Source organism: Sorex araneus, chromosome 2, assembly GCF_027595985.1.
Source record: "Sorex araneus isolate mSorAra2 chromosome 2, mSorAra2.pri, whole genome shotgun sequence".
Classification (NCBI taxonomy): Eukaryota; Metazoa; Chordata; class Mammalia; order Eulipotyphla; family Soricidae; genus Sorex; species Sorex araneus.
In genome coordinates, this window is record NC_073303.1 from 101,536,142 (window position 1) to 101,553,274 (window position 17,133).

The window sequence follows — 17,133 nt, forward strand, 5'->3', positions numbered from 1 at the left end:
GGCAGAGGAATCAAACCCAGGTCGGCCGTGTGCAAGGTGAATCCCTACTTGCTACATTATTGCTCTACTAAAATAAAAAAAACAAAAAGACCCCACTACAGTAAGTTTTACATAAAAAAGAATAAATAATATTATATAGACCAATGCATACCATCAAATTAGATAATACATATAAAGGAATACATTAATGAAAACAAAACCATTTTGGTAGGTCTATCAAAAGGATTCAGAAAAAAGAGAAAATGTGGATAGCCTCACACAAAGCATGTAATGAATGAAGGATGAATTTATCACATATTTTAAAAATTAATGTTTTTATTCACATACTATTCAAAATAGGAGAGAATATATTCCACTTCATTATACAAAGATAGCATCATCTAAGTATTAAAACTACATGAAAACATCACAAGAAACAAAAACCCACACACCAATTTTTATTGTAAATATAGATATAAAACTTCTCAACAAAATTCTATCAAAACAAACTTAGTGGCAGATTAAAAATATTATAAACTGCGGCTGGAGCGATAGCACAGCTGGTAGGGCGTTTGCCTTGCACGCGGCCAACCCGGGTTCGATTCCCAGCATCCCATATGGTCCCCTGAGCACCGCCAGGGATAATTCCTGAGCGCAGAGTCAGGAGTAACCCCTGTGCAGAGCCAGGTGTGACCCAAAAAGCAAATATATATATATATATATATATATATATATATATATATTATAAACCATGACTAAGTAGGATTTATATCTGCTATAATGATTGTTTTAACATGTAAAAATCAATTAACATAGTATATTATATTAATCAGATAAAGAACAAATTTACATGATACTTTTAACAGACACAGAAAAATCATTTAACACCCTTTGATGCCAAAATCTTTTCATGCCAATACCCTTTCATGCCCAAAACACTTAACAAAAGTATGGAATATAGTTTTTTTTTCTCAATCTGATAAGGGGATCTATTAAAAGCTTATAGCTAGTGTCTGCTAAATAGTAAGACTAAATAGTTTCCATCTAAGATAAGCAACAAGAGATTACTCTTGCCAATTCAATTGAATTCCATTGTTCTCGAGATTAAAATCTGTTCCATTAGGATAGAATCTGAGAGAAAGTACATCCAGATTAAGAATCAGCACAATCTATATTTGCAGATGAGATAATTTCCTAAAGAGAATACCAAAACTATTAGAATGACAAATTATTTCTACTAAGCTGAGGAGCCTCACGCATGAAGGAACCGGCAGAGGAACCCAGGTGTGCGGGAATCAGGGCTGAGATCTCCAAACCTGCTCAGATTGCCTCCCACACCCAGATCCCCCATTTTCTAGTAGCTTGGCAGTCACACCCACAAACTGCACCCCCCCCACCCCCACCAAGTAATTCCATCAAAGGCCAATATCCAGAGACTAGATATTGGCTAGCAGAAACAAAGCTAGCAGAAGCATGCACGACCTCTTATTGTCTAGTTCTTCTCGGGGAACCCAGCAAGCTCAGGATACTATGAGTATCCTGCCCACACAGCAGAGCCTGGCAAGCTCCTTGTGACATATTCAATATGCCAAAAACAGTAACAGTGATGGGTCTTATTCCCCTGACCCTGAAAGAGCCTCCAATGTGGCACCATTGGGAAGGCTGAGTAAAGAGAAGCTGCTAAAATCTCAGGGCTAGGACAGAATGGAGTTGTTATTGGTGCCCACTTGAGCAAATCAATAAACAACAGGATGACAGTGATACAGTGATACAGTGAAGCTGAAGAAAAAAAATTAATATAAAAATTAGGTTAATCTACATACAGTCATACTGAACCTCCATCTTTATCTAAGAAAGCAATTTTATTTACACCAAAAACTATGAAAATAATAAAATACTTAAGAATAATTTCACAAAGTGTAAGATTCATACAACAAACTCCCCAAAACATCATTAAAGAAACTTAAGTAAGACATAGAGTAAAATTCAGTGCATATTTGTAGATTAGAAAACTTCATAGTTCTGTGATATTACACTTCAGTTGAATTACTAATTGAACTTTAATATTTAGTAAAATCCCAACTACAATATTTAAAAGAATTGGCTTCTAATCATAAAATTCATATGGGATTAAAAGGAGTCATAAAGAACCAAAACAATATATAAAAAGGAAGAACATCTTGAGCTATCAAAATTTAGTAATTTGGGCATGAGAAACAAGCCCTTATAGTTACAGATAACTGGCTTTCAAAAAGAGAGCAAGCCAATTTCATGATAAAAAGCCACGTCACCAAAGAGTGGAGAGGAAAGCAAGATATCCACATAAAAAGAAATAAATTCAGGTTCCACTTCAATCCAGATGCAAAAAAAAATAAGAACAAAATGTATAAAAGACCTACATGTAACAACAGAAAGTATAAAATTCTTTAAAAAGTAGAAACAAATATTTGTTATAATAGATCATGTATCAGCCAATAGCCTCAGAGATGGAACACCAAAAGTACATTTATCAAAAGAAAAATATATAACTTTTTTACTTTTAAAATACGATTCAAAGGAAAAATATATAACTTTTTTATTTTTAAAATACAATTGGGTATTGTATTTTATACACATGAGGGTCAGTGTGCCCGTTTAGGAGTACAGGCACTTGCTTTATATCCCACCAACCCTGGTTAAAATCCCTGGCATTATCTGAGAACATTGGTGGTTAGGAATGTACACTGATGAAAGGAAGGGTGTGGGAACATTGTATGTTCTATTACATGAGACTATATGACTGAAACCCAATCAAGAGTAAATTTATAACTGTGTATCCCACTGTGATTTAATTTTAAAATAAATACATTTTAAAACATCTCTGGCATCACATATATTCCCCCAGAGGTCAATCTTGAACACAGAACCAGGAATAAATAGCCTTTGAGCTCTAATGTGTGCGTCACCCTCAAATAAAATTCATCACAAGTAAGTGGTAAGAAAACCCAAACAAAATGAGAAAATATTTGCAAGTTATATGCATGGCATGGAATTCATATCCAGAATATTTAAAATATTTACACAACTCAAAATAAAAACATAGCTCTATTAAAAAATTGGCAAAGAATTTAGAAATTTCTCTTTGAAAGATGTGCAATGATGAATAGGCACATGGAAGAATATTCAACATTAATTTGGGGTATAGGTAAATCAAAACCACAATGAAATATCATGCACACACACTTCCATGCTTATAATCCTATAGATACTAACAAATGTTGAAGATGTACTGAATTTGGACATTCTCCCTGCCCCCCACTGTGGTTAAGCTTCCTAAATGAAGACCAGTTCTCAGTTTCTGTTGTCTTTAGATACTTATTATTTTCTTGCTGTTTCTTTACTTCCTACACATGTGGGATATTATTCTATATTTTTTCCTCTCCTTCTGACTGATTTCACATAGGATAATCCTTTTCACATTCACTCATTTAGCAACAAGTTGTATGATTTTATCTTTTCTGATAGTAAAGTAGTAACCCATTGTGTTTATGTACCATAGTTTCTTCATCCAGTCATCTGTTCTTAGGCACTTGGGTTGATTCCAGATTTTGACTATTGTTAATAGTGTTTCAGTGAAGATAAAAGCACAAATCCCCACTTTTCTGAATGGGGATTTTGGGGGCCCTTGTGCTAGCAGCCAAAAAGTGGGATTGCTGGATATAGAAGCTCAGTTCATTTTTTTTTTTGAGAATTGTCATTACATTCTTTTTCACAATTATAAAAAATTTAGTAAAACAAATACTAGTTAATGAGTGTCCAGATAAAGCAGCATAGCCATACCAAGGGATAGAAATTGATTATAAAAATGATGAAAATATGTGTGTATTCTAATGCTTAGACGTATATATTAAAGTATATCTCTGGATATATTAAAAAGAGGTAAAGTTAGTCAGACATAAGAAATCAGACATTGCATGATTACATTCATGTTGTATGATTACATTTATGTTAAATTCCAGAAGAGAAAAATTCATATAGCTAGAAGATAGATTAATGTATTATAGGAAATGATAGGACTAATCATGTAAATAGAATAGAAATATGGTTAAATATTTTCCTTACAAAAAAACCTTTTAGAATCTTCTTTTTTTAGCTACTCTTAAATACATAATACAGCCTTTTTAACTATCCTATAACACTGTATGCCTCTCGGAGAGCCCGGCAAGCTACTAAGAGTATCCCACCCACACGCAAGAGCCTGGCAAGCTCCCTGTGGCATATTCGATGTGCCAAATATAGTAACAAATAACAGGTCTAATTCCCCTGACCTTGAAAACAGCCTCCAATGATTGGGAAAAACAAGTAAGGAGAGGCTGCTAAAATCTCAGGGCTTTGACGAATGGAGACGTTACTGGCGCCTGCTCGAGTAAATCGATGAACAACGTGATGACAGTGGTACAGTGACAGTGATGAACACTGTGCCTTACATAACTAAAAGTGATATGTCATATAACTGGAAGTGTCTTCAATTTGTTAAAATAAACGTCTCATCATCTCATCATTGGCAATCACCATTCTGCTTCAATACTGAGCTAGCTCTACAGATTAGTGAGGTGGTGCAGTATTTATTTCTCTATTTGACATTTTACCTCGTATAATTCCCAGAGCAACTGACTAGAATTTCTAGGTTATATTATAATTCCAAGTCACCCCAGTGCAAGAGAAAAGAAAGGAATTTTAAGAATGTCTTTTTTCTCTTTATTTTAGAACCTTGGGAAACCAAGATATGTTCTTGGCTTTCTCATAAGTTGTTCTTCAAAGAAATTTGAAACCTCAAATACGACAAAATGGTGCCTTTAATGCATTTGCTTCCATTAGTCATCATCCTAGATTTTTATGCTTTTCAAAGAATCATATAAGGAAAAGTTGAGTGTAGGAAAATTCTTGGAGGAAGATGGGCTATCAGGAGTGGAGAGATAGACTCAAGATAGTAACAGTAGTCTTGTATTATTCATGCAATAACCATATCCAACATGTTGAAGCCAGTCTCTCAAATATGCCTTAGATAAATTAAAATACTATATGAATTAAATGATTATTCAAAGAATACATGAAAATTATAATAGCCACGAGACTTCTGGAGAAAAAATATTTTAATTTATAGACTCAATTTTGGAAGAAATTTTAGGATTTATCAGATTTAATTTCTTATTCATGTTTGTCACTTGTATCACTTGTCATCCTGTTGATCTTTGATTTGCTCAAGCAGGCACCAGTAACGTCTCCATTTGTACCTGTCAAGTGCTAGTGTAGCCTAATGATATCTGCTCGCTCCAAGAACAGGAAGAGCCTCAAATCATTCATTCAGGGTTTTGACAAAGAAGTCTGACCATTCATATTCATGTTTAAATATCATTTTGTTATCATTAGTCAAAATTATATATTATTGCATAAATTTTAATACTTAGAATAATTAAAATTATTCTAATCCCTATATAGATATTATATATCTATACATAATAGATATATAGCCCTATATAGATATTATTTGTGTAGTTTCTTATCTTGACAATTATATATATACATATATATAATATATATACCACACTGTTCTCATCACCATATGTACAGTTAATATCTACCACTATTTTTTTTTAGATTTTTCTGGATTTTTTTAAATTTATTTTTTTATTGAATCGCCATGTGGAAAGTTACAAAGCTTTCAGGTTTAAGTCTCAGTTATACAATGCTTGAACACCCATCCCTTCACCAGTGCACATGTTCCACCACCAAGAATCACAGTATACCTCCCCCCAACCCCCCACCTCCCCAGCCCCCCACCCCACCTGTGTAACTGATAAATTTCACTTTACTTTCACTTTACTTTGATTACATTCAATATTTCAAAAAAACCTCACTATTATTGTTTGGAGTTTCTCCTCTCTAAAGTCGGACCTGCTGAAAAAGAAGCATTTGATATTTCTTTTTCCATTGCTGAGAATGAAGAGATATGAGGTAGCATATATGAGGCCGCACTAGCAGTCTCACGGTTTTGAATTTCTGCATTTTAGTAACTAAGTCCAGAGAAATATCTGCCAGAAATTGCATCATTTCAAGCTTTACACTAACTATTTTCCCCACTATCTATTCAACCAAGTTTGAAATAGTTGAAAACTATTCTGATATTAGAGTCTGAAATTTTTACTTGTTCGTTGTTTGTTTTCATTTTGAGGCTTTCTGTTGCAGAAGTTAGTGAAGTGACAAGACATTTGTATTTTCCTTTCTGATTTATTCATACACTTAAAATTATCCCTGCAAGATCCACACATGACCCAGCAAATTACAAAATTTGTGTTTATAAAAAGTATTTTTAGGGGTTGGAGCGAAAGCACAGCGGGTAGGGCATTTGCCTTGCACTCGATTCCCAGCATCCCATAGGGTCCCCTGAGAACTTCCAGGGGTGATTCCTGAGAGCAGAGTCAGGAGTAACCCCTGTGCATCTCCAGGTGTGACCCAAAAAGCAAAAAAAAAAAAAAAGTATTTTTGTTGAAATTTCATTGCATTAAATTTTGCAAATGCTATTTATTCATCATGATAACAAAAGGAATAAGTATAAATTTTAATTTTAGATATGAGTTCTAGCAGTGAAACCGCACTCCCCCATTTTTAATAAATAACATAATTTATAACAGTTCCCATATTATTGTTTGATATTTGCAATGCCACTATACCATCCCCACCAACAGATAACAACCTTCCAACATTGTTTCATAGTCTCTTCCCCAACATAAACTTTAAGACAAGAGTTGAGTCTTTTTCCCCTCAAGGTGAGAAAGGAAATCACCTAATAAGACAGAAGACAGGATCAGGGATTTAGAATATAAAGGAAAATTTGAGGAAAATTAAATAATTTGACATCAGATCTATTCCTAAAACATTGTGTTTTTACTAAAATCTGGAGAAGCAACTTTTCTTAACTGCATAGTGACACATATTCGCATTGGAAACAGGTTATGATAACTTAAAATTAAGAAACTCTTTATGATGTTTTGGGGACAACCCTCAGCAGGCTAAGGAGCTATTCTTAATACAATCATTGGGGTAACCTCTGTCAGTGCTTGGGGGACCAGGATTCAGAACAAATTTGGCTACATGGAAGGCAAGTATCTTACCATCTATCCTATTTATCCTATTAAAAGTGCTTGGTTATTTATCCAGCCCCTGAAAATAACAAGGCTCTTTTTTCTTATTTCCGAGTATATATGCATATGTATGTGTGTATATACCATATCTTATTTCTCCATTCATCCTTTTTTGAATTCATGTTGTTTTTATACTTTGATTATTGTGAATAGTGCTACAATGACCATAGATGTGTGTATATATATAATTATATATATATGTATGTGTGTATAAATGTTTTTTATGCTCCTGGAAAAATACCCAGAAAAAGACAGAGGATATAAACCTGGTATTTTATGTATTGAAAATGTAAATTGGTGCAGCTAATATGGGAAGGATTATGAAGATTCTTGAAAATAGTATAAGCAAAATTACTATATGAACCAATAAAGTTCCACTTTAGTGTAATCCTTGATACCAAAACTCTTGACTCTTAGGACAATTCATCAACTAAGATATGACTAATCATTCTATGTTGAATTAGATAATGTTTATTAAGGATCAGCCACAAAGAATCAACTACCTTAAGAAACCAGGAGATATCATTCCCTGAAACAGTTTTCATTTTAGTGGAGTAAGACAGAAATAAGGAAAGAAACTAAATATACATTTTGTTGGTGATAAAAATATACATTTTGTTGGTGATAAAAATACAAAGAAATAGAGTAAAATTAATGACTAGGATATACGAGAGGTGGCTGAGATGATAGATAGATAGATAGATAGATAGATAGATAGACAGACAGACAGACAGATAGATAGATAGATAGATAGATAGATAGACATAGATATAGATCAATAGACATAGATATATATAGAGATAGGTAGATAGATATGCACATATCTATTAATCTCAATATCCATCTCTATGTAAATATGCGCATACCAATATATAGAGAATTCTGATCTGAAGACATTTAAATAAAGTCTAAACATTGGGATTAACCCCAATTCTGCAACTAATCCACTATTTGAACTATAGCAAGTCAGTTCCTAAGATTTAATTTCAGTGTATGCAAAATAATTTCACTCTAGTTACTCTTCTAAATCTACTCTACTACATTAGGATCTGATTATATAACTATATAAGATGTGGGGAAAAACTACTAATTAGTTTGCTTGTCAGTAATAAATATTTTCTTCTATTCAATGTCACTGAAACCCAAGGACACAGTTTATTTTCACTTATGCTTTATCATCATTATCTAGAACAATTCTTTCTATTGCATGTACTTAACAGCTGTTTCTGCTTTGGTGAATTGATTTTTTTTTAAAAAAATGGATTAAGTTTCCTTTATTTTGAGTTTTGGATTCGATATAACAGAGTTTGGGAGAGTTTATTGTGTGTATGATCTAAAAGTTGTCAAATTTGGTTATGTAGTTAAAGTCATCTGGAAAACTTTCAGAAACACCAGGGCTCTAGAGAGGATCATGCTGAGCGAAGTCAGTTAGCAGAGGAGCAGAATGACCTTCCTCATTTGTGAGACATAAAGATACGTAGTATGGGAGAAACAAATGGCCTGAGACAACAGAATAGGAGAATTAATCTACAGAACTGAATTTACCTATGGGTGAGGTGTACTGAGGGACGAATGAATGGATGAGATACATGAGACACTGGGACACTGGTGGACAGAAGCAGGCACTCTGAGGTTGTAGGTGGTGTTGGAATGCTATATGCAGAAACTACCATTAGCAGTGTGGGAAATCTTGGTACCTCAATAAAAATGAGGGCAGAGATCCCAGAGCTCAGGTTGTGTCACATAAGATCAATCAGAATTCTTCAAAGTTTTTTTTAATTTTCTTCAGGTAATTAACCATGGAGAGTTACTGTCAAAGAATTTTGGTTTTGGGAAAAATGCTTGGTTTTTGACAATTTTGACAATGTACATCAAGGCTTTACATTGATTTTAACACTTGCTGGATGTGTGCCCTTGAGCAAATGTCAACTTGAATCTCATTGTTTATATTGGTAGAATTGAAAAAAATAATTACTACCACATAAATGCCAGAACAAGCAGGCAATCCATCATTTATGCATTTTCAGCAAGATTAAGTTTAAGTTTTTATCCATAAAGGTTTTTGTTTTTACACAATTATGCACCAGCACTATACAGATAAATACATAAGGCATGTTCTCAGGAGCTAACAATCTTTATCCAAAGTACCAAAATATAAAAACTTAGGATAAGAGGATAAGGTAAATAACAATTCTTATTATTGACAGAATGCCATTAGCAACTTACCAAGGTAAATATATATATATATACATATATATAATTATACATATACACACATTATTAGTCTGAACATAATGGACATAATTTTCAAAGGTAAATGTCTTGGTTTACAAAAATCTATTTCTGTGTAATAAGTGGCCCCCAAAGTATAATAGCTTGAAGCAACAGTATTGAGCACCACAGTTTAATAAGTCAAGAATTTTGGACAGATGCACTGAGTTCTCTGGTGTTGGCCTCTCAGAGACTGCAGTCAACCAGAAATCAGCAAGGAATGATCAATCAACCCAAGAATGATCTGCTTCTAGGATCATCCACATGGTTCTTGACAATATTTGACTTTTCACAAGTTATTGAACTGAAACATTGATCTCCTATATATTGTTAGCTGGAAGTTTTCATTGTTTCCTTGTCACAGGAACCTGTTATAAATCATTGTATAAAATAACACAAATAAAATAGCAAAAGATAATATGAGCAAAAGAGACATTAACTGCCTCTGGTCACAAAAATGACATTCCATCATTTCTGCCATGTTATCCAATAGAAGTAGTGAAATCCAACCCACATTCGAAGGGAATGACTACCCAAACATGAATGGCAGGAGGATTCAGTGAGTGAGTCATATCAGAAACAATCCAGCACAGTAGTTGCCCAAAAAGTCTGTTTCTCTGGGTTTTTTTCCCCCCTCTCCTTTCCCCCAACCTTGTCTGTTTATTCATATCAAAATGCAATTGTTTCTTCTCTAAAGAGAAACTAGCTGACTACAGAAGTGTTAGTAGACTTAGCAGACTTCTCATGCACAGCCTTGTGTTGTTTCAGATGGGAGTATATTCTGAGAAATGCATCCTTTGGCATCCTAAAGTATATGTTATTCTCAAAGAGGACTTCTTCAGTTTACTGACTTGTACATTTAGGAGTGCATCCTCAAGGAGGAACTGGGCCATCCTAGCTGCTTTTGTGGCACATTTGCAATTTATTATGAGTTATTTAACAATTAGAATTTGGTTACTACTGTCACATATAAAGTAAAAATGTTATTAAATATATATAACATGACTATATATGACCAAAGAAAACTATATATGATCAAAGAAAATTCCACTCTTCTTCATAACTGCACTTGGGGCATATCATTTACTAATTCCATTTTATGAGATAATATGGCTCTAAGGTTGAAGGGATTTTTTTTTGTTTATCTGTTTTAGAGGCACTGAGTGTTGTTTTATTTTATATGCATTTTTAAAATTTTAATGGTTTATCATTGGCTTACAAACAGACATAAATTTAGGGAATAAAACTTCACATTTCTGAGTGTAAAAGTCTCACTTGCTGCTACCACCAAAGTTCTAGTACCATTTCCATGATCAAATTTGCCAAGTGGTAATTTTGAAACTAATGAAGCCATATATGCCTCCTCAAAAAAAGTGCACCAAGAAGTAGAAAAAACAAAATTATTTAAAAATACTATCATGGAGTACTCTATGATAATATTTATAACATAGAGAAGCTTTGGAGTATTGTGCAAACAGCTTAAAAATAATTATGAAAAATTGAATAAAATATGATTTCTATTTTGAGTACATATAAACCATTGTTAAACATATATTTGAGAACAACTTACAGGAAAGGGCTCTGGGTATTTTTGTTTTGTTTTGTGGGGTAAGGAGTTTGGATCATGCAACGCTGTGCCAGGGATTAAAGTGGGTTTAGCCAGCAAGCATACAATCCTTAGCCCCATGCTGCAACTCTAACCATAAAAGGAAGTTTGAATAAAAGTAAGGATTCAGAAAATTTAAGAAAACTTTCCAGGTTTTGTGAAGATGAAGGTATGAGATTCAAGATACTGAATCGATAAAAATATACCTAATCAGATTGAGACACAGTAGAATGTAGTATAGGCATTCTACTATATTGTTTGAGAAAGAGACTAAGAGGACCCATTGCATTCCTATATGCATGCCACCTGGGTTTGATCTCCAGCATTGCAAATAATAATAATAAAATATAAAATGAATTAAATAGGTGAATAGGCCTCTTTATAGGCAAAAAAAAAGTGGGAATGTAAATGACAGTAAAAAAATTGAGGAAACTTCATGTAGATTTTAGGCAGACCTCTGGGAAGAGCTTCAGTGAGAGAAATTGATGATGACTAAATTTTCACACCTGCGTGGCTAATTCATATGAGTAATTCCGCAAGAGTATTTTTGAAATATGTGCTAAGTTATAAAGCCACATTGTTAGATTCATTCATCTTTTTAACATGGTTCTTTTATGAAAAACGAGCTCCTTATTTGCCTGAAAAAACCAGGGTTTAGGTGTTATTGTGGATTTTTGCACTGTTGGTAGTTTGAAGAGATAATGAAAGACAGGGCATAGATTACAAACCACCTGGGAAGGTGGTGAAAGCAGTTAGAAATTATATTGAGGCTTGTTTGATTCTTCCTACTACTTTTGAAGCTTGAGTCTTTGAGGGTCTTCGCTGTCATACTGAGCAGATTTCATTGTACCCCATAGAAAATAAATAGTGAAGGCAACTTAATTTTTTCCACATCTTTATGTTTCATTTTGTGAGCTTTCTTTTTAGATGGTTACAATTTAGGAGCTTCAGAGGCATAACTGCTCCATTAATGGATTTAACATAGCATGTCTAATGAATAAGAATACACAAAGATTGCAGGAGAGAGGAATGTCTATTTTCATCCAAGGGCATTTTAAGAAGCCAGAAATGAATTTAGATTTGGCTCACAGGGAAGAGCATATGTATTTACTGTACTGGAAAGTCACCATGCAGAGAGGAAAAGAATATTTGGCTGATGATTCAAAAAGCAGCACCAAGAAATATATCTATCGAGAAAGCAGAAAGGAGGTTGAGAATGAAATAGCCGAGTTATTTAGTTCTATAAATAATAAAGTCAGTACTGAGCATGAGGTTTTATTCAGACTACCTGGTGACGTAGTCAAAAGTACATAGTTCATGAATTGTCCCAGGGAAAAATAACAGCTTCTTAATAATCCCACACAAATAAGCAACCAAGTTATGTTCATCCTAGCTAGAAAGTTTACCTGTCCTTTTCTTCCTTATATCTACTCCATGGTATTGTTTTCTTTAGTTTTGGGGGCCACATCCAGCTTACTTAGGGCTTACTTTTGACTCTGTACTCAGGAATTACTCCTGATGGGACTTGGGTAGGGGTTGGGCCTATATGGTTCTGGGAATTGAAACCGCATCAGCTGCATGTGCAGCAAGTGATTTACCTGCTGTTCTATCTCTCCCATCTAGTTTGTTACATTTTCAAAGTTCAATCTTTTTTCCCTTGCAGCTTTAAATTATCTTGTGAAATAATCTTGGATAAGCATTTGAAGTTGAATAGTTTATTTTAGAAGTATTTCAGGAAGCATAGAGAGAAGATGTAAGAAGAGGCAGAGAATACTCTGCAAAATGGACTATTGAACAGGTTCTGCTAAGGGTAATTGGGAATCAATGACACTATACTAATATGAACTAAGTTTCCCAGTTATTCCACATGAGGAGCAAAGAAGCTAAAACATTTGCTCTTCAAGCTTCTGTTAATTATCAATTCAGGACTACTGAACTGACCTAGCAGTTCTGTCCACATCCATTGAGAGGGATCCCCTCGTATGGGTATCCTCTGAGAATAACAGTTGGAAGCTATCAGTCTATGAAACAATGGTTGATAACAAGAGTCCATAGTTGGACACTTACAGATTCAATCCATTGTTATACCTAGTATAAAGTTACCCACAATTGTCAAGACCTAGTTTGCTAATTTTTAATTTTATTGACCATACACCATAATGAGCTAGAGTGATAGAACAGTGGGTAGGGAATTTGCCTTGCACGCGGCTGACCCTGGTTCTCCATTCTGGGTTTGAGTCCTCCGTCCTTCTTGGAGAGCGCGGCAAGCTACCGAGAGTATCCCGCCCACACGGCAGAGCCTGGCAAGCTACCCATGGCGTATCTGATATGCCAAAAACAGTAACAACAAATCTCACAATGGAGATGTAACTGGTGCCTTCTCGAGCAAATCCATGAACAATAGGACAAGAGTGCTACAGTGCTATACAACATAATGCAGCTGCTGAGATAACTCAATAAACAAAACAGATATATTCATTGTCATCAAATTCAAGTAGGAAATATTGATTATGTGAACAACTGTAATAAAAAATTGCATTATAATTTTTTTAAATATTCAGAAATCTGTGAGCCTTTTCTGATACACTCCCAATTATCCATTATTCAGTTGGGCAACAGTTATTAGTATTTAGATATACTTTACCTTGTTTCGTGATTTTTGCTGGATAATTATAAAGTCAATTATAGGTATTTTATATTTTCTCCCAATGTAAAATGCAATATTTGCAATGATTTTGTAGGTTATGTTCTAAGTCTGGGAATATTCAAAATTACAAGTTAATGTACTAGAAACCCAGACCCAAATGTTAACTTGTCAATTCATATATAATAGAAATAGTACTACTTTGGGGTAATGAGAAAACTTGTAAGAGAGTATAAAGTGGTGTCCTACATACTTTAGAGAGTACCTTTATTTTAAAGAGTGTATCTCTTAAGAAATAAAATCTCTGTATCCCAAAACATTGTTATACTGAACAATATAAATGCAACAATTTCTATGACTAAATACTCATAACTTGACTGGACTCAGAGAATGCACAGACCATCCTGTGTACCATCCAATATTTGTACTTTATAATATAACTGGGTGTGTTGATGGGGAATTTGTCTGAAATAAGCATTGAAGATCTGCTTTTAATAATTGCCCCTAAATTGTTTCCTCAATGATCAGACTGACTCAAAAACAGAAGAAATATACAATTATGCAAAGTACATGTTAATCTAAATTACTTTATACTTACTTATGTGTTATAGGAAAACTGATGTATATATAAATGACTCCATTCACATATATAAATCATAAGTATATGTGAATATAATTTATTTATCACAGTAACATTACTAAGAAGATTTCTATTCATTATCATCATTTTAAAGATAGGGTGATTGAGGCCTAAAAGGATCAAGTGACTTGCTTAATGCAGAAACATAACCTGTTAGTTGGTGAACTGTGATCCAAGCTGGGTTAAGTGTATTTCAGCATTTAACTTGAAACAGGGTTGGGTCCAAGGACTCATATTACATTATCCACGCTCAGTCTTCCCCTTTATCATGCTCTATTGCTTGTTCTTTGGATCCATTTTCAAGCAGAGTTTCTTCTAATGATTGGAGCATGACTTCTAATTACTTCACCTTTCTCATAATCATCCTGTAGAAAAATCTCTCTTTTCCCAACAATTATCAGTATGGGGATTTTTAAATTGAGTTTCTTTGACTGATTAGTCTGGCTTGATCTATCACCATCCCTCTATATACCATCAAGTTTTGTTTATCCTCTAATAAATTTTTCATCCCCAAAATTGGGACTATAATCAAATTCTTTTAAATAGATGAAGAATGAAAGCGGCAACGGCTTCTCTATAGCATAGCAGAGTACTAGTACTGAAAGAATGGGAACTGTACGCTAAGTTTTCAAAACAAACGAATACAATGCTCACAAGCATCAGCACAGGCTTTAGATTTTTTTTTCAGTTGTAAAAGTAGTAGACACTATAATTTCTAAAGAAGCCTTTTAGCTTGTTATCTAAGTTTATTCCATTTCTCAGAGGGAGGGTGTAATAGATAAGAAAACATTGGCTACAAGTAACTGATAGTGGTGTCTAGATTAACTGGATAAGGAAATGGAGTGAATGGGAGGTTGCCTAAGCCATCTTTGACCCCAGTATGGAAGGAGAAGAAAAGAAAGCAAGAAGACAGGAGAGAGAAGTGATGGGGAAACAGAGGTCAGGGAACTCTGGTATACCAATAACATGGGAGAGTGGCACAGCTACATATCCAAAACACAGATTCAATAACACGAAAAACATAAGATCTAAACTACAAGCACCAAACTGAAATGTACCTGTCAAGATGACAGCCCGGGGTTTGGGGAGATGGATAGTGGGAGGGAACATGGAAACACTGGTGAAAAGAAGCTGACACCTGTGGTGAGATTGGTGTGAGAATATTATATGCCTAAAAGTCAACTGTCAATAACTTTGTAACTTCTGATTCTTCAATTAAATTAAAAATTTAGTAGGAAAAGTAACTGAGTGGCAGAAAAGGGGTTAAACCTTGAAATTCATCATCCTAGTGCTCTCCTTTTCAGTTCTATACAAGTGAAATGTGGAGGGTCATAAGCTCCACAAAAAAATAAATAGTTGCTGGCACCACAGTTTTGAGGATGTGGCTTTGTAAGAGAGGAAAGGATTATGATAAAGCTTTTGACCATATATAAAAGACAAATATTAGATCAACAATTTTTAATAATACCCTCAAAACTTAAAAAAAAAAAACAAATTTTTCAGAGGATCGTCCAAGATTAACCTGAATCTCCACAGGAATGCCAGGCTGATGTTTCCAGGTAATACTTGTCTGATGTCATCAAAGTAACTAATGACTACAGACAGCTTCGCTTGGCACAGCATCAAAGCTGTTGACAAGCAAGCTGGAGAAAGTCGACCCAAACTCAGCGCGTCCAGATTTGTACAAACTTGCATTGATCTTCATCTTTCAGTCACTTTGAAGTAAACGTTCCTAAGCAATCAATTTAGGGACCATCTCTACTTTCGGACTTAGAGAAAGCCAAACTAGGAGCTCTAGAGAAAAAAAATAATCCATAGGATATTCTGGGCTTCTCAGAATTTTTGGTGTGGAGAGAAAAAAATGGTAAAACATAAAAGGGGAAATTGAGATACAGGGAATTGTCAGTTCTGTGTACTGAGTATATTATTATTTAAGAACAGGAACTCACTGGAACCTAAAGAAAGGACCTTTCTTGTCTTGCCTATCTTCTCTATTCTCTTTGATCTGCTAATTTCTTTTGTTAGCCCCAGTTATAATTGCCAATCATCCATGATAACAAATTTCCTTATAAGTAACTAGATATAGACTACCATTAGGTGAATTGCTTATCCGATATAACATTGGCCACCCAGGTGCCAAGTCCAGTCTACAGATTTTTTGTAATGAATAAAATTATGGCACATCAGAGAGATAGTTCCACAGGTTAGAGCACGTAATTTGCGTTACAGGAGTTGTGATTCTGAATTCCATCACTGCATGTGCCCTGAGCACTATTAGTTGCAACCATTGAGCAAAAAACATGGAGTAGCTCCTGAGTGTGGCTGAATGTGGCTCAAAAATATAAAACAAACATGTAAACTATTTTATGTATAATGAAGTTAGAATAAATGGAAAGGCTGAAAAGAATTGAATTTTATGACAAATTGGTCTGTACACCTGCTTTTCTGTAACCACTAGTCAACATCTTATTTCCAGTAAATGTTCTTTTTCCACTTCAAAAAAGATGAAATCCAAAGTATGTGATGGATTTTGAAATCATGAAAGCTGTAAGTATGGAAACATCTGGTCACATATCAGTGCAGAAATTTCCCTTTGGGTAAATAATATTTAAGTGTGAAGTTTTTTTCTTCCTTGTTTCTTTATCCATCATATTAAAATGATATTTATCAATTTTGTATTCATTCGCAATCAACTCAAACCCCTCACTAGAACACAAAATAATGTCTAATGGCAACTAAACAGAGAGATCTAACACATCATTTTTTAAAATTGTATTGAATCACTGTGAGATAGTTACAAGCTTTCCTGTTT